A 19,135-nucleotide genomic window follows, 5' to 3' on the forward strand; every position below is an offset into this window, starting at 1 on the left:
TGCCAAATTGTTGTTGAAGTTTCCATGGTATTATTACAATTTAGTGTTTTATACATTTTTTTCATTTACTCCTTTCTTGGGCAATGCTTAATCAACTTTTAGTATGATTATTAAAAGCATTAACTTGTGTGCTATGCTTCATTTTTCTGGTTTTTCTCTTTTTTATTGTAATGTATAGAGGGGTCACTGTTACATTCACCAGACAGAGGGTACATCACTTCTCACACATTGACTCCCCCTCTCATGCTTTTGTCCCCATTTTTCTCATCTTGTTTCTCCCCTTCCCTTTCCTATTTCAAATAAACAAAAAAAAGTATATACAATATACCAGGTAACAAAGTCAGGTACTGTAACACTATGAGATTAAACAAAGGGCAACAAAAGAGAAGAGAAATGACATAGTACATTAAGGACAACAATCACATGAAGCTCTTGTTTCCATATCCTGGAGATCCTTTCATTTAGCCTCATCCTATATGGCCTAATGTATCTAGGTTTTGAGCTATTGTAATCCTCTGCTAGGAAAGTCCTAGGTTTGTACTAATTATTATAAATGAGGGAAACTTATGTTCCTTTGGGTCTGGATTACTTCACTTAATATCAATTTTTCCAAGTCTTTCCATTTCCTTACAAATGGGGCCATGTCATTCTTTCTGATGGCAGCACAGAATTCCATTGTGTAGGTGCCATTTCTCTGTCAGTACAAGAGACTTTTTCCTCCTTTAAGTTTTTAGTTTTTGAAGATTCTGTCTTTTTCAACTTATCAATGACATATTCAGGTATACATCTTCATTAGGGTTGGAGGAAGGGTAGAGAACTCCAGGATAAAAGGTGAGACTGTCCAGCAGCAGAACCCACTAGACTCTGATGAAAGTGACCTATTCAACATTTGGATGAGGACAGCATGGGGAGGACCTTGGAGAGAGTGATGGAACAGAGGACAGGGTAAGAAGAACATGTTCTCATTACCTGACTCATAGAATTGTAATCCCTTTGTACTTCACCTCTATAACAATAATGAAGTCAATTACAAGAAAAAAAAGAATACCAGGCTGGATTTCCTAGATGCTTGTGTTATTTAAGTTTTTACCCCTCATATCTTTAACTCTCATTTCCTCTATGAGGAGCCAAAATAATTTGGGTCTTCATTGGATTTCTCCCTACTTTAACAGTTATACAAAAATTAATCCATGCCAAAGCATCAAAAACAAAGTTCTCTTCCTTAAGTTTTCTATGTGATTCTATGTGAAGATACCAGCAACAGGCAAACAAGAGAGCTAATAGTCAACTAATAGCCTAATAACTAATATAGTTAGCTAATAGTCTAGATGATCTATCTGAATTAGTAAACCTATTGTATAAATTTACCAAGTTAAAGCTGACAAGAAATGCAGGTTCATAATTTAAGTCCATCCTGAAGGGACAGGTCCACAAGATTCCATCTTCAAAATGCCCATCAAAAAGGCAGGAAATTGGGCCGGGAGTTTGACCTAGAGGTAGAGAGCTTGCCTAGCATGCACAAAGACCCGGGTTGAATTCTTGGTACCACATGCATAGAAAAAAGCTGGAAGTGGAGCTGAGGCTCAAGTGGTAGAGCTCTAGCCTTGAGAAAGTCCAAGGATAGTGCTCAGGCCCTGAGCTCAAGCCCAGGACTGGCAAAAAAAAAAAAGGCAGGAAAGGAGCTGAGAATTTGGTCTAGTGCTAACTGCTTGCCTAGCATGCACAAAGGCCCGGTTCAATTCCTTAGTATCACATACATAGAAAAAAAAAACACCAGAAGTGGTGCTGTGGCTCAAGTGGTAGAGCACTAGTCTAGAGAAAATCCAAAGACAGTGCTCAGGCCCTGAGCCCAAGCCCAGGACAGGCAAAGATGTGACTCAAGAAAATACTAACCTTGTAAGTCTAAGAATTTTAATTCTAGTCCTACTTTAAACACCTTCCCCCCAAAACAGAACAGTTATTGGTCCTCCTCCTCATATCTCAGTTCTACTCTGCAGCCTATGAAGAAACTGACATCTGCAGAATAAAAACTACTACTAGTTCATCCAAGTTAATACCTGGTATCCTCAAATAAATTTGAAAGAACACAATGCATCTTTTCTTGTGTGAGCGATAAAGAGACTAAAGGATTTGCACAGACATCTAGGCAATGGGCAGTAGCCTAACTGACCGGGTATCTGACTGGAAGCAAAACTGTGAGATCTAAAATGAAGATTTGGGTATGGGAATTGTGGAAGTAGTAACAAAAGTATGAAGTTGTTACATTAATCCTCAGTAGAAAGACATCATTGCAGGTAAGAGTGAGTAACTTTTCCCTTCATCTGAGATTGCAGGGTACTGCCACACTACACTCTGATGCTTACCTTCTAGAGTTAGCAGGATAGGAAGAACATGTACCCAGCAATAAGGCATGAAGAGTTCCTGTGCCTACATACATTCAGTTTTTTTTCCAGCACAGGTATTGCCTCCAATTCGTCTTTTGCATTTTCAACTCCAAAGAACCTGAATGGACAGAATTGTTCCCTTTCCATTCTGTGAGTGCTGCCCTTAGATGCATGCCACATACCTGCATTCAGCACTCCTCATTATAGCGAGACAAATATCCTAGGAGACATTTCTTCATACCTTGAACAAGTCAGGAAACTGGCCACAATATCCCAAATCTACACACAACTCTGATACACATTCAAGTTTTTGTCAGAGCTCCTCAAACCCTGTCTTAGTAGGATAACAATTTGTACCTTTTAACTTCTTCCAGGGTTTCAGTAAGTTTTCCCACAGTCTCCCAAGTACCTTGCCCCTCTAACATCTACTCGGTTTCATTAGTTCTAACCCAGCCACCCCACATTACCTCAAATGAAATTAAAAAATCATAAAGAAGGTCTTTGCTTCAAAGAATTACTAGGCTTTGCTCTGCTGAAAAAAAAAACTTTTGGAAAATGATTGCAACATGGACAAGGCAGCTATGGACCTTCTTCAGTAATCAATGTAACACTCAAATGCAGCTTTTCATCAAGTGCAAGACCCTCTGATTCAGATGAATCTCACAGATAAGAGAATTGGTTCTCTGATTATAGATTAAAGGCTATTCCAGGGATAGCCATGTCAGCGTGTGAGGGAAATTATTTAATAGAGCTTACATGACTAGAGCCACTTGCACAGTCAGTAGAACTTGCCCAGTCCAGGTTTGCCTAGGCACACCTTTGCATGAATTATCTGAACTAGTGATACTCCTCTTTATGGCAGAAGAGCATTGCTGTGAATGGTCAGCAGGTCATCAGAAACCCCCGGCCTAGATTATACTCAGCACTAACACAGAGCCTCACACAGAGGAACATGAGCAATATGGAGATGGTGTTCCATTTGGAAAGGAACAAATCAGCTTAAAATCCAGGTTAGTACTTGAGGTACTATTCACCATCGTTTCCCATATGGTTCTGAGGAAATTCAGGACTAGATCCTGGGACACAGGTAAGAGGCTAGAGGTAACTATGCTGAATAAAAAAACAAGCATGAACATATTGCCCCCCCTGAATTAGACTACATAATTTTAGCCATGAGGTGGCGGAACAGCTGAGTGAGGGATTCAGACAAAAACTCACGAAAACAGCCTTCTGGAAGATCTAGTCTCCATTACATATGCCCTTGCCATCAACTGTGGTGCAAGCAGACCCTATTAAAAATGGTTTGCTCTGGGGGCCGGGAGTTTGGCCTAGTGGTTAAGTGTTTGCCTAGCATGCATGAAGACCCAGGTTCGATTCCTCGGTACCACATACATAGAAAAAAGCCGGAAGTGGTGCTGAGGCTCAAGTGGTAGAGCTCTAGCCTTGAGAAAGTCCAAGGACAGTGCTCAAGCCCTGAGCTCAAGCCCAGGACTGGCAAAAAAGAGAAAAATGGTTTGCTCTATTTTTTTTTTTAAAGAAGGAAGGGAACTTTATTCGACTATTTAGAGATGACAGGATTATAATACGTAAAAATTGAATGAAATGTGTAAGAAATATGCAACTATGTGAGTTTGGAAAGATGGAAAGATACAGGGTGAGCATAGACAATGCGTTGTTATGTATCATCAAGAAGGAATTACAGAATTAAACAAAAATATGTCTACAGTATAACCTGAAAATAAACTACATCATTTGGTTTTATTGTTTGCAATATTATTTAATATTCTTAAGATATTTGAGTTAATGGCTAAAGTACTTCTTTAAAGGTGCTAACACATATCTGAGTCGTGATTGAAATAAAGGAGAGGATCATATACTGCAATGTTAAATTTTTTAGGTCCCATATCAAATTTGTCACAAATTTTTGCAATTAAGTTTTTCTAAATGTGCATATGTAAATCAGTTTGTAAAGGCTGACAACTATTACTTCCATTTCAATTTGTTGCTTATCATGGTGTAGATACTCCAGAACCAATTCCGAGTTTCCTTTGACTCCATAAGTCTTTAAATTTAGTAAGAACACTGTCTTCCCCGAGATAATTAAATTCCACCTAAATTTATGAAGATACAATTTTTTATCTTCAATGTTATACTTTTTTGGTATTTTTCCATATATTTTTATTGTAATTAATAGAAAGGTTACATTGTATTCATCAGATAGAAGGTGCATTACTTCACAAGCATTGATACCCTTTCTCATGTCTTGGTCCACATTTCCCTCCCCCCACTCCCACCCCTCATCTTGTTTTCCTCCCTTCCCTATCCGACTTCAAAGAACCAAATATGCATATATACAATATATCAGATAACCAGGTGAAATACTGTAACAATATGAGATAACCAAGGACAGCAAAAGAGATGAGAAATAACAGTACATTAAGGACAACAATCACTCATTATATGGCTTTTGTTTCTATATCCTGGAGGTCCTTTCATTTAGCATCATACTATATGGCCTTATGTATCTAGATTTTGTTCTATTGTGAATCTCTGCTAGGAGAGATCAAGGTTTCTACTGATTATGACAAATGAGGGAAACCATTGAGCCTATGTTCCTTTGAGTCTGGCTTACTTCACTTAATATGGTTGTTTCTAAGTCTTTCCATTTCCTCACAAATGGGGCGATGTTGTTCTTTCTGACAGCAGCATAGAATTCCATTGTTTATAAATACCACATCTTGTTGACCCACTCATCAACTGAGGGGCATCTGGGTTGGTTCCATATCTTTGCTATGGTAAATAGTGGTGCAATGAACATTGTTGTGATAGTGGACTTAGTATGTCCTTGTTTCTGGACAATTGGGTAAATGCCAAGTAGTGGAATTGCTGGGTCATAGGGGAGCTCTATGTTTAGTCTTTTGAGGAACTGCCATACTACTTTCCATAGTGGTTGAACGAGTTTGCACTCCCACCAACAGTGTAGTAGTGATCCCTCCTAGCCACATAGCCTCCAGCATCTGTTGTTATTAGTATTCTTGATCCTGGCCATTCTAACTGGAGTGAGGTAGAATCTTAGAGTTGTTTTGATTTGCATTTCTTTTATGGCCAGAGATGTTGAGCATTTCTCCATGTGTCTATAGGCCAATCTTATTTCTCCTTCAGAGAAGACTCTCTTTAAGTCTTTGGACCATCTTTTAATGGGATGGTTGTTTCTATGGAGATTCAATTTTTTGAGCTGTTGGAATTGAACCCAGGACGTTGCACTTGCTGGGCAAGCGCTTTGCTACTGAGCTACATTCCAGCCCAATGCACCATGCAAAAGACAGGGGTAGCAATTGTAATCTCTGACAAAATTAATTTCTCAGTAAAATCAGTACATAAAGATAAAGATGGCCACTACATTTTAGTAGGGGGGGTCAATTCATAACCAGAACATTACAGTTATGAACATTTACTCCCCAAACATGGAACTACCTAAGTACATCCAGGCAAACTCAGAGTTACAGGATAAGATAGACTCAAATGCAGTCATAGTGGGAGACTTCAATACACCACTCTCACCAAGGGACAGATCAGCTAAGCAAAAGACAAGCAAAGACACCTTTTAGTTAAATGACACCATAGCCCAGCTGGGCTTAACGGATGTCCAGTCTTCCACTCAACAGCAAAACACTATACATTTTTCTCAGCAGCACAAGGAACATACTTTAAAATAGATAATATAACAGTTCACACAGAAAATTTAAGCAGATACAAGCATTCTCTCTGATCACAATGGAATCAGACTAATTCTAAACAACATAGTAAAGGGTAAAAAAACATTCAAACATTTGCAAGCTGAACAACACACTTCTGAAAAATTCCTGGGTTACATAACAAATCAAAGAAGAAATTCAAAACTTTCTTGAATGTAATGACAATCAAGATACACCACAAAGGAACTTGTGGGACACAGCAAAAGCAATCTTCAGGGGCAAATTTATCATACTAGGAGCCCATATAAAAAGGACAGAAGAAGCTCATGTAAACAACCTAAAGAAGAAATTGAAGCACCTAGAGGAACAAGAAAAGGTTATTTCTAAAACTCCTAGAAGGAAATAACAAAAATAAAATTGGAAATATCAGAGATTGAAATAAAATCCACTATACATAAACTTGATATATTATCAAAAAGCTGGTTGTTTGAAAGAGTCAACCAAATTGACAGACCCCCCCTCTCAGTGTCAGGGGGCAGGAAAAGTGGTGAGTCCATGTGGGTGCCGGCCCTGCGCAGCGCAGCACGGGCTCACCATGGTGGAGGTGCAGAAGCTCTAGGTGCAGAACACGGTGGACTCCATGGTAAAGAGTGTGGAGAGAGAGAACAATGCAGGGCCTTATGTTCCGGTGCAGCACGACCTGCTGTGAAGATAACCAGGTGTCCATGCAACAGGTACATCAGTTCATCGAGCCCTGCCATGCACCGCTGGCTCAAGCACAGGCCTTGGTGACCAGTGAGTAGGAATTGCCTGGCCCGATGCACTATGCATTGGAATGACAAAGCCAAAGATTCAATAGATGCAGGGAGTAAGGAGCTTCAGGTGAAAGGGCAGCTGGACAGTTATGTGACCAAGTGTGTGGATGACCACATGTACCTCATCCCAAATTGTCTCTCTCCCTCTCTCCCTCTCTCTCCCTCTCTCTCCCTCTCTCTCCCTCTCTCTCCCTCTCCCTCTCCCTCTCCCTCTCCCTCTCTTTCCCTCTCTCTCTCTCTCTCTGTCTGTCTGTCTCTCTCCCCCAACTTATTACTTGAAATTATAAGAGCCTATTTGCTGTGCCAATGCTGTGAAATATATATATATATATATGATATATATATATATATATATTCCCCCCCTGGTGGTATGATTTTAAAATGACCTCTATCTAGATGATGGATATTTAACTTTCTCAACATGCTTCTTGTTACATGTGAAATAAATTTGTTACAATATCCGAAAAAGAAATTGACAGACCCCTGGCAAATGTAAGCAAAAAAAGTAGAGGAAACTCAAACAAGATTAGAGATCCTACAGGAATAATGATGACTGACATTCAAGAAATTCAGTACATTATGAATAAGTACTTCCAGGACCTATATTCAAATAAACAGGAAAATTTAGTAGAAATGGATGATTTCTTAAATAAATATAAGCTACCCACATTGAATCAAGAAGAGAGAAGCCAACTGAACAAACCAATTTCATACAATGAGATAATGGAAGCAATCAGCAACATGCCAACCAAAAAGAGCCCAGGTCCAGACAGTTTCACTGTGGATTAATTCTACAAGACTTTTTAAATGAATTAATACCTATACTCTTGAAACTCTTTGATAAATAGAAGTAGAAAGACCCATACCAACCTCCTTTTATGAAGCTAATGTCATACACATCCCCAAATCATGGAAAGACCCAACCAAAAAAGAGAACTACACACCTCTCTCTCTAATGAACACAGACAGAAAGTTCCTCAATAAGATACTAGCCAACAGAATCCAGAAACAAATTTTAAAAATTATACATTATAATCAAGTAAGCTTCATCCCACAGATGCAAGGCTGGTTTAACATTCACAAATCCATTAATGTAATACATCATATTAATAGAGCTAAAGTTAAGAATCACAATTTCTCTGGATGCTGAGATGGAATTTGACAAAAATACAGCATCCATTCATATTAAAAGCTCTCGAAAAAATAGGAATAGGAGGTACATTCCTTAAAATCATTAAAGTCCTATATGACAAACCTCTCCACTTCTCTTCAGTATAGTGCTGGAACCCTTAGCCAGAGCAATAAGCAAGAGAAGAACATCAAAGGGATTCACATAGGGAAAGAATAAATTAAACTACCTCTATTCGATATACACACATGGAAGGAAAAGGAAGCAATGACAAATCTTTAAGGTATAGTCACTTGAATTTCAGAGGATGGCAGTAAATGAGGCTCTATTTCTAGTACTCAAATCACTATTAAACTCCTAGTGAAAAGGTTAAAGCATTTCTCAAAATTTTAGTCCTTTAGCCACAGGAGACGCTAACGTAAAAGTGATTGACTTCATTCAGTTACGTCGTTCATTTATGTCCTTCCTTTATTCAAAGCATAATCAAATGGACAAGCACATAAAAGGCCAAAACATTCTCTCCAGCTCTCAAACTATATTAGTGGATTCCAGAAGCTGTCCTATAGCAGCATTTACATATAGTTGAATATAAGAATAAAAGAAATTGAATCTTTGGAGAATTAAGACAATAAAATGTGGCAAATTATCAATGACAGTGTATTTACATGTAATTTATTAACCAAAATAGCCACATACAGGAAATTCAGATTTAGTATCCATTTGTCTTTAATACAGACATAGGATAAAAATAGCTTGCCTCAAAATGAAGATTAGTTTTAAATAGCACTTCTTGTCCTATTTTGAATAAGTTAGATTTATCTCATGCTCTTCTGATAGAATTCAAGTCTCTTCCACTCTGAGCAACATGCCTCTATAAGAATTTTTGACCTTGAGAAAGCCAAAGGACAGTACCCAGACCCTGATTTAAAGCCCCAACACTTGCAAAAAAAATTTTAAACCAGCCTCTAATGAGTTAAGACAAAATTAGTTGAGCGTGGCTTGGTGATAGAGTGCTTGGCTAGCATGTGTGAAGCCCTGGGTTCAATTCCTCACTACCATATACACAGAAAAAAAAAAAACAGAAGTGGTGCTAGGGCTCACATGGTAGATTGCTAACCTTGATAAAGCACAGGGATAGTGCTCAGGCCTTGAGCTCAAGCCCTAGTACTGGCAAAAAAAAATAGTTGAATTATCAAATATTAGCAGTATTGCTGACAGTCCAACCTGAATTCAGTAAGCTCATGTGTCCCATTAAAAACCTAGGTAGATTAGCACTGTTGGCTCACACCTGTAATCTTAGCTATTCAGGAGGCTGAGATCTGAGGATTGCTAACATTTAAAGCAATCCAAAGGGAACGCTTATAAGACTCTTACCTCCAATTAACCAACAGAAAACTGGAAGCAGAGCTGTGGCTCAAAGTGATAAAGGACTAGCCTTGAGCCTCAGGGACAGTACCAAAGCCATGAGTTCAAGCCCTATGACTGACAAAAATAAAAATCTAATGTCTTACTTGTTAATGTTACCATAGATTATGCTTCATTTCTGTTTAAGTTATTGTACAGTGTAACTATGGTGGTACTTTCTCTTGTATTGCATCTCTGCATTTTTCTAATAATTTGTCATTTTTCAAAATGTTAGTCTACCAAATGTCAGGACCTACCTGGTTCTTTAGCAAATTTGTACAGTACTAGTGTTAGTATCACTCAAGCCTTATACTCATTTGTTAAACAGGGGTTCTTAACTACCTGAAAAGTCATATACATCCTTTCATTCCAGCATTAGTAGTAGCCCAGAGCCCCCTTTCTTTTCTTTTCTTTTCTTTTTTGCCAGTCCTGGGCTTAAGCTCAGGGCCAGAGGACTGTCCTTGGATTTTTCTCAAGGCAAGAACTCTACCACTTGAGCCTCAGCATCACTTCTAGCTTTTTCTAAGTATGTGGTACCAAGGAATCGAACCCGGGTCTTCGTGCATGCTAGGCATGCACTCTACCACTAGGCCAAACTCCAGGCCTCCTGAGCCCCTTTTCTAAGAACAGGCTTGTATTAGAGAAAGGCTTTTCTCTCAAGCATTACCAGTCTACACTCTCAGCAAAGAAGAAATTCATCTTAGATGGAAGGGACGACTACAAGGATAATTTTGCCAAGTATCAAGTGCCAGTTCTGAAAGACTTCCTAAAGGGGAGATGAGAGGATGCCGAATGACACAAACGGCTAAGGTGGAGATCATGGAGATGAACTAATGGGGTCTACACTCATGACCTCACATTTGGAGAACCTGCTCCTCTTCAGGAATTAGGAAGTCTATAAACGGGTACTCATCCATTAGAGTTTTAAATTCATCTCCCAAAAAGAGGCACTTGGTAACCACAGTGGGAAAATCAACTGAAACATATTTTGTTACTGAATAAGTTCACTGTAGATGCTTTCTCAGTGGCAGAGATGGAGGTGGGAATACGCACACCCAAGACAGAGTCAAGAGATTAAGACCCTTGTTCAGTTTTATACAGTTTTAGAGCAGAAGAGAACCACAGCTGTCTACTGAGCTAATTAGAAAGGTAGTTGTTTAAGTCCTCCACTTTAGCTATAGACTTTTCCTGAAGTGGCATCAAGAGTGTCTCACATGACAGAATGCATCACTCAGAAGCACCAGAGGAATGTACTTAGAAACCAACAGGAAAGAGCTAGTAGCAGGAAACACACAATCACAAAAAGTACACAATACTTGGTGATATTATAGCTATGTTACTGGCTTGTTTTATGATTCATTATTTTTTATAATATTTTATAATATAATTGTTCTCATTAAAATGTTCACTGTAAAGCATGCATTTTCCCCCCAGAGGAAACTTCTTTTTTCATATATTTTTATTGTAATTAATAGAAGGGTTACATTACATTCACCAGATAGAAGGTGCATTACTTCACATACATTGATACCCTTTCTCATGTCTTGGTTCCCATTTCCCTCCCCCACTCCCACCCATCTTGGTTTTCCCCCCTTCCCTATTCAATTTCAAATAACCAAATACAAATATATCCAATATATCAGATAACAAAGTGAGATACTGTAACAATATGAGATAACCAAGGGACAGCAAAAGAGATGAGAGATAACATAGTACATTAAGGACAACAATCACTCATTATATGGCTTTTGTTTTTATATCAAAGAGGTCCTTTCATTTAGCGTCATACTGTATTGTCTTATGTATCTAGGTTTTGCTCTATTGTGAATCTCTGCTAGGAGAGCCCAAGGTTTCTACTGATTATGACAAATGAGGGAAACCATTGAGCCTATGTTCCTTTGAGTCTGGCTTACTTCACTTAATATGGTTGTTTCTAAGTCTTTCCATTTCCCCACAAATGGGGCGATGTCGTTCTTTCTGACAGCAGCATAGAATTCCATTGTGTATAAATACCACATCTTGTTGATCCACTCATCAATTGAGGGACACCCAGAGGAAATTTCTGAAGGAATTGTTACCACGACAGATTATGTGTCCATATGGGTTAAAACACTACATATGAATCATATGATAATTTCTCTGGATGCTGAGAAGGCATTTAACAAAATATAGCATCCATGAATGTTGAAAGCCCTACAGAAAATAGGAATAGGAGGAACATTCTTTAAAATAATTAAAGCCATATGTGACAAACCTACAACCAGTATCATACTAAATGGAGAAAGACTAGAACCATTTACCTTAAAATTGGTAACTAAACAGGAAAAATTATAAATGACTAAAGAAAGAAATCAAAGAGGATACAAGGAATGGAAAAACATCATGCCCATGGATAGGGAGAAATAACATAGTGAAAAATGGCCATACTGTCAAAATTGATATCCAATTTCAATGAAAACCCCATCAAGATCCCAAGGACATTCTATACTGAAACAGAAGGTAAAATCCAAAGGTTCATGTGGAACAACAAAAGACCTGGAGTAGCCAAAGTTATTCCAGGCAAAAAGAACGATGCATGTGGTATTACAATACCAGGCTTCAAACTGTACTACAGAGCCATAATAATAAAAACAGTATGGTAATGGCACAAAAATAGACCAGAAGATCAGTGGAACAGAAGATCCAGAACTAAAACCACATACCTATAATCAACAAAAGAGCCAGAGATATACAGTGCAATCAACACAGTCTCTTCAATCATTGGCGATGGGAAAACTGGACAGCCACATGCTGAAAACTAAGAATTGATCACAGCCTATCACCATGCACAAGCATTAACTTAAAATGGATCAAAGACCTCAACATCAGACCTGAAACCCTGAAACTGCTACATGATAGAATAGGAGAGACACTGGAACTCACCGGCACAGGCAAAAACTTCCTGAACAGAATCCCAGGGTTACAACAGATTGGAGAGACTCGATAAATGGGACTGCCTAAAAATAAAAAGTTTCTGCACAAATGCTTAGCTACTAAAGTATACAGTCAACCAATTGGGAAAAGATATTTACCAATAATACATAGGACAAATGCTTAATAACCAATATCTACAGGGAACGCAAGAAAATAATCCCCCACACCGAACCCAACAAACCAATCACTAACTGGGAAACTAAAGAGAGACTTATTAAAAGAGGAGGTTAAAATGGCAGAAAAACATGAGAAAATGCTCATCATCCATGATCATAAAGTAAATGCAAATATAAGCAACCTTAAGATACCACCTTAACCCAACTACAATGCCCAGTATTCTGATCTCAGAATTCTGAACTCAGACAATGGCAAATGCTGGTGGGGCTGTGGAGAAAGAGGAATCCTACTGCACTGCTGGTGGGAATGTAAACTAGTAGAGCCACTCTGGAAGGCAGTTTGGAGATTTCTCAAAAAACTAAAAATAGACCTTCCCTATGATTGTGCCATATCATGATGTGTGCATCTCTCCTGAGCATCATAACCCAGGATATGATAAGGACACCTGCTCAGCTATGTTCATCTCTGCACTATTCACAATAGCCAGGCAATGGAAACAATCCATATACCCTACTGCAGATGAATGGATACAGAAAATGTAGTACTTACTTATATACAATGGAATTTTACATAGCCAACAGACAAGATAAACTAATGACATTTGCTGGGTAGTGGATGAAACTACAGCGAATCACGTTGAGTGAGATAAGTCAAGACCAAAAGAACATAAGGTACACAGTCTCCTTAATAGGTAGATATTAGATCCAAACAGTACAAGAGTGATGACTCAATATTTGGGTACCCAAAGTTATGGACATGGTCTTGGAGATATAAAAATAACTACATTGACATAAAAATCTGTGATGGTCTATATACTCTATAGACATAATGTTATATAGACTGATATGTATCTATGACATATAAACCCTCAGCTTAATTCTAATTATGTGCTAAAATGTATGTGCCAGTGATTACGTATAGAGATACCATTCTAGAATATGTGTTTGTTTAACATGATATTTGAAATATGATGTAAAATCCAGTGTTAATAAAATCTTTCAATAAAATTATTGGCCTTAATTGTGCCTCATCAGATATGATGAGGTCTCAGTTATTGAGTAGGTTGTCCCCAAGATACAATTAGTAGCTTGTGTGGCTGGAAGGTTAGGGTTAGGGTCAGGGCTTGGTTTAGGTTTAAGTTAGGGTTACGTTAGGATTAGCATTAGGGTTAGAGTTCATGTTAGGGTTAGGTTTCTGGTTTGGGTTAGGTTTTGGTTTAGGCTTAGAGTTAAGATTTGGGTTAGGGTTAGGGTTAGGGTTAGTGTTAGGATGAGGGTTCTGGTTTGTTTTGGCGTTCGGGTTTGGGTAAGGTTTAGGGTTGGGTTAGGGTTAGTTTATTGTTAGGGTTAGGGTTCAAGTTAAGGTTAGGGTTCAGAATTGGATGAGGTTTAGGGTTATGTTGAGGGTTATGCTTAGGTTTAATTTAGGGGTATGGTTAGATTTAGGGTTCAGTTTAGGGCTAGGGTTAGGTTTCAGTTTAAGGTTATAGTTAGTGTTATGGCTGGAGTTCAGGTTAGGGTTATGTTTCTGATTTGGTTTAGGTTAATGTTAGGGTTACGGTTATGGTTTGGGGTTCGAGTTAGGGTTCGGGTTAGGCTTAGGCTGAGAGTTAGCATTAGGTTTAGGTTTAGAGTTTGGGTTTTTGTTCGGGTTCTGGTAAGAGTTCGGGTTTGGGGTCGAGTTATTGTTAGGGTTAGTGTTAGGGTCCTGGTTTGGGTTTGCTTTGGTGTTAGGATTAGTGTTAGGGTTAGGGTTCAGTTTAGGGTTAGGGTCAGGGTTTGAGTTAGTTTTAGTTTTGGTGTTAGGGTTAGAGTTAGGTTTAGGGTTTGGTTTGGGTTCAGGGTTAGGATTTAGTTTAGGGTTAGGGTCAGGGTTTGAGTTAGGTTTAGTTTGGGGGTTAGGGTTAGGGTACAAGTTAGGTTTAGGGTTAGGGTTAGGATTGGGGGAAGCCATAAGGTTAGGGTTAAGGTTAGGTCTAATTCTCTGGTTAGTGGTAGTGTTCAGTTACGTGTTAGTATTAGTATTTGGCTTCAGGTTAGGGTTCCAGTGTCGGTTAAGTTTTAGTGTTCAGGTGATGGTTACAGTTTGGGTTAGGATGAAGGTTAGGGTAAGGTTATGGGTTACAGTTAGGTTTGGTTTATGGTTAGGGTTATGGTTAAGATTAGGGTTCGGGATAAGGTTAAGTTTCAGTTTCAGTTTAGGCTTAGGGTTAGGACTAGTGTTAGGGTGAGGGTTTTGGTTTGAGTTATGGTTTGGGTTTAGGGTTAGCGTTAGGGTGAGGGTTTTGGTTCGAGTTATGGTTCAGGTTAGGATTAGGGTTAGGGTTCTGGTTCATGTTCAGGTTCAGGTTCAGTTTAGGGTTAGGTTTAAGATTCTGGTTCAGGTTAGGCTTGGTGTTATGGTTAGTGTAGGGTTCAGGTTGGGGTTAGGGTTAAGTTTTGGGTTAGGTTTATGTTAGGGTTATGTTTAGGGTTAGGGTTAGGGTTGGGATTCTGTATCAGGTTAGGTTTTGGGTTTGGGTTAGGTTTTGGTTTAGGCTTAAGGTTACAATTTGGGTTTGGGTTAATGTTAGTGTTAGGCTGAAGGTTCTGCTTTGTTTTAGGGTTCAGGTTTGGGTTAGGGTTAGGGTCGGGTTAGGTTTAGGTTAGAGTTAGGGTTCGGGTTTGGGTTAGGATTTGGGTTAGGGTTAGGATTAGAATTAGGGTTAGATTTCAGGTTTGTGTTCAATTTATGGTTAAGGATTGTGTTATGTTTAGGTTTAGGTTTCTGGTTCAGGATTGGATTGGTGTTAGGTTTAGTGTTAGGTTTAGGGTTCAGGTTAGGGTTAGTTTTGGGATTATGGTTAGAGTTGGGTTTAGGGTTAGGGTTTGAGTTAGGCTTAGGGTTATGTTTCTGTTCAGGGTTAGGATTGTGGTTAGGGTTAAGGTTAGTATTAGGATTAGGGTTTGGGTTCAGTTTAGGTTTTGGTTTAGTGTTAGGGTTAGGGTTTGGTTTCGGGTTCGGGTTAGGGTTATGCTTTGGTTCAGGGTTAGGAATATGGTTAGGATTCGAGTTAGGGTTAGGGTTAGGGTTCAGGTGATGGTTTCCGTTCAGGCTAGGATGAGGATTAGGGTTAGGGTTAGGATTAGGGTTATGTTTTGGTTCAGAGTTAGGAATATGGTTAGGGTTAGTGTTAGGGTTCGGGTTCAGGTTTGGGTTAGGGTTTGATTTAGGTTAGGGTTAGGGTTCAGGTGATGGTTTCCAATCAGGTTTGGATGAGGATTAGGGTAAGGTTATGGTTAGGGTTTGGGTTAGGGATAGAGTTAGGGTTCGATTTCAGTTTCGGTTTAGAGTTAAGGTTAGGCTTAGTTTAGGGTAGGGTTAGGGTTTGGTTTAGGGTTAGGGTTAGGTTTCTGTTTAGGGTGAGGTTTAGGGTTACTGTTAGGGTTTGAGTTCTGGTTAGGGTTCAGTTTAGTGTTAAGGTCAGGGTATGGGTTAGGTTTCAGTTAGGGTTGGGGTTAGGGTAATGGTTAGGGTTAGTGTTAGGGTTCCGGCTTGAGTGAGGGTTACTGTTTGGGTGAGTTTTAGGGTTAGGTTTAGGGTTTGGGTTCGGGTTAGTGTTACGCTTAGGGTTAGATTTCAGATTTGGGTTCGGGTTAGGTCTAGGTTTAGGGTTCTGGATCCAGGTAGGGTTGGTGTTGGGTTAAGTGTTATGATTAGGATTCAGGTTAGGGTTAGGGTAAGGATAAGGGTAAGGTTTAGGGTTAGATTGGGTGTTAGGGTTGGAGTTAGGTTTAGGTTTAGGGTTCAAGTTAGGGTTAGGTTTAAGGTGAAGGTTAGAATTAGGGAAAGCATTAGGGTAACCAGTTTCCTGGTTAGTATTAGGGTTCGGCTTCAGATTAGGGTTCTAGTTCCGGTTAGGGTTTATAGTTAGGGTGAGGGCTACTATTAGGGTTCAGGTTAGCTTTAGGGTTGGGGTTTGAATTAGGGTTATTGTTAGGGCTAGGATTCAGGTTTGGGTTCAGTTTAAGTTTCTGGGCATGGTTAGTGTTAGGTTTAGGTTTTGGGTTAATGTTAGTGCTAGGATTAGTGTTCGGGTTAGGATTAGGGTTCTGGTTAGGGTGAGGGTGAGGGTTCGAGATTGGGTTACAGTTTGAGTTTGGCTTAGATTTAGGGTTAGTGTTAGTGTTCGGGTTATGGTTTAGGTTAGATTTAGGTTAGTGTTAGTGTTAGGGTTAGGGTTTGAGTGATGGTTTCGGATTGGGTTAGAGTAAGATTAACAGTTACTTTTAGGTTTGGTTTTATGGTTAGAATTAGAGTTCCATTTGGGGTTAGGGTTAGAATTAGATTTGGGGTTAGGGTTGTTAAGTTTAGCGTTCGGGCTCATATTTGGATTAGGTTTAGGTTTAGGGTTAGGGTTAATGTTAGGGTTAGTTTTAGGATTAGGTGTACATTTTGGATTAGGTTTTGGGTTAGGTTAGGTTTCGGCTTGGGTTATGGTAAGGATTTGGGTTAGGGTTAATATGAGGGTTAGTGTTAGGGTGAAGGTTCTGGTTTGTTTTATGGTTCGGGTTCGGGTTAGGGTTAGGGTCGGGTTAGGTTTATGTTAGGGCAAAGGTTAGAGTTCGTGTTAATGTTAGGGATCGGGTTAGGGTGAGGTTTAGGATTAGGTTGTGGATTAGGGTTAGGTTTAGTTTAGGGCTAGAGTTAGGGTTAGTGTTGGGGTTTGAGTTCAGGGTAGGATTAGTGTTCGGGTTTGGTTTAGGTTAGGGTTAGGGTTAGGGTTCCGTTTGGTTTTGGATTTGAGTGAATGTTAGTGTTAGGTTGAGGGTTGGGTTTAGGTTTAGGATTAAGGTTTGGGTTTTTGTTAGAGTTCGGGTTAGGGTTTGTGTTTGTGTTTGGGTTAGGGGTAAGGTTAGGTTTAGGATTCTGGTTCAGGTTAGGTAGGTTTGGTATAGGGTAAGGGTTCAGTTTAGGGTAAGGGTCAAGGTTTGATTTAGGTTTCAGTTATGGTAAGGGTTAGGGTTAGGTTTCGAGTTCAGGTTAAAGTTCAGGTTCCTGTTAGGCTTAAGGTTAGATTTCAGGTTTGGGTTCGGTTTAGGCTTAAGTTTTGTGTTTAGGTTTAGGATTCTGGTTTGGGGTAGGGTTGATCTTAGGTTTAGTGTTAGGGTTGGGGTTCAGGTTAGGGTTGGGTAAGGGTAAGGGTTAAGTTTAGGGTTAGTTTGGGGGTTAGGTTTAGAGTTAGGTTTAAGGTTAGGGTTAGGGTTAGGATTGGGGAAAGCGTTAGAGTTAGGGTTAGGATTAGGTCCAGTTTTCTGGTTAGTGTTAGGGTTAGTGTTAGGGTTCACCTCCAGGTTTAGGATTTGGGTGAGGGTTACAATTTGGTTTAAGGTTAGGGTTCTGGTTAGATTTCTGTGTGGGGTTTGGGTTAGGGTTAGTGTTAGGGTTATTGCTCAGGTTTTGTTTAAGCTTCTGTTTCTGGTTAGGGTTAGGTTTAGGGTTTAGGTTAGTGTTAATGTTAAGATTCGTGTTCAGGTTAGGATTAGGGTTCTCGTTAGGGTTAGGATTTGGTTTTGAGAGTGGTCTAGGTCTTGGGTACAGCTTCAGTTTAGGTTTTGATTTAAGATGAGGGTTAGGGTTCTGATTCCAGCTCGGGTTCGAGTTAGATTTTGGTTCAGGATTAGGATTAGGTTAGTGTTAGGGTTGGTTTTAGGGCTAGTGTTAGGGTTAGGGTTCAGGTTAGGGTTAGGGTTCCGGTTAGATTTAGGATAATGTTAGTATAAGGTTAGGGTTTGGGTGCTGGTTAGGGTTCCAATTAGGTTTTGGGTTAGGGTAAGGTTACATTTGGCTTAAAGGTTAGGGTTAGGTTTAGGGTTCGTGTTCAGGTTAGGGTTAGGTTTAGGGTTCGTGTTCAGGTTAGGATTAGGGTTAGGTTTCAGTTTTGTTAAGGGTTTGGTTTAGAGTGTGGGGCACCTCACATCAGGGAAATGGAAACCTATGTTGTAGAAAAGGAGGCCTACCTCGTGGCCCAGTGCTCATTTCCTGGTTTTAGGATCCAACCTGCCTGTCACCTGGTTGGAAGGCTTGGCTAAGGTTTGTGATGTAAAGTAAGGCTACCTCTGGGATTGGCCCCGAACACTTCCGCCCTCCTGGATGGCACCTGATTCCCCTTTTTTATCTACCTCCCCCCTGCCCTGCCCACCTTTATGCTGACTGCCTCCTGCATCCTATATTAGCTAAATGTACTTCCTCAATAAATGAATTCCTGCCTTGACGGGCCTCCCTGACGGGTGTGATTGTCCTCCGACTAAGGAGGGCTGGGGGGCATCAGCCAACCCTTTCCTCTTTCGGCTAGTCCTGGTTGGGGCGTGTTCTCTCTATCCCTCTTGCAGGTCGGGAGGGACGAAGGACTAAAAACCCCGACATTAGAGTTAGTGTTAGATTTAGGGTTAGGGTTAGGGTTAGTTCAGGTTATTATTAGGGTTCGGATATGGCTTAGGTTAGGGTTAGGGTCAGGGTTCAGGTTCTGGTTCTGGTTTGGATTAGGGTGAGTGTTAGGATTAGGTTGAGGGTTATGGTTAGGTTTAGGTTTAGGGTTCGGGTTTTTGTTATGGCTTGGGTAGAGCTCGGGATTGATTT

General features: G+C 39.8%; 1 pseudogene; it reads left to right on the top strand.

The window, feature by feature from the left end:
- Positions 1 to 6,674: 6,674 nt before the first annotated feature.
- Positions 6,675 to 10,208, top strand: LOC150060218 (TIM double twin CX3C motif protein pseudogene; annotated as a pseudogene).
- Positions 10,209 to 19,135: the final 8,927 nt, after the last annotated feature.

This window comes from Megascapheus bottae, chromosome 7 (genome assembly GCF_031878675.1).
Source record: "Megascapheus bottae isolate mThoBot1 chromosome 7, mThoBot2.hap1, whole genome shotgun sequence".
In the NCBI taxonomy this organism is placed as follows: domain Eukaryota; kingdom Metazoa; phylum Chordata; class Mammalia; order Rodentia; family Geomyidae; genus Megascapheus; species Megascapheus bottae.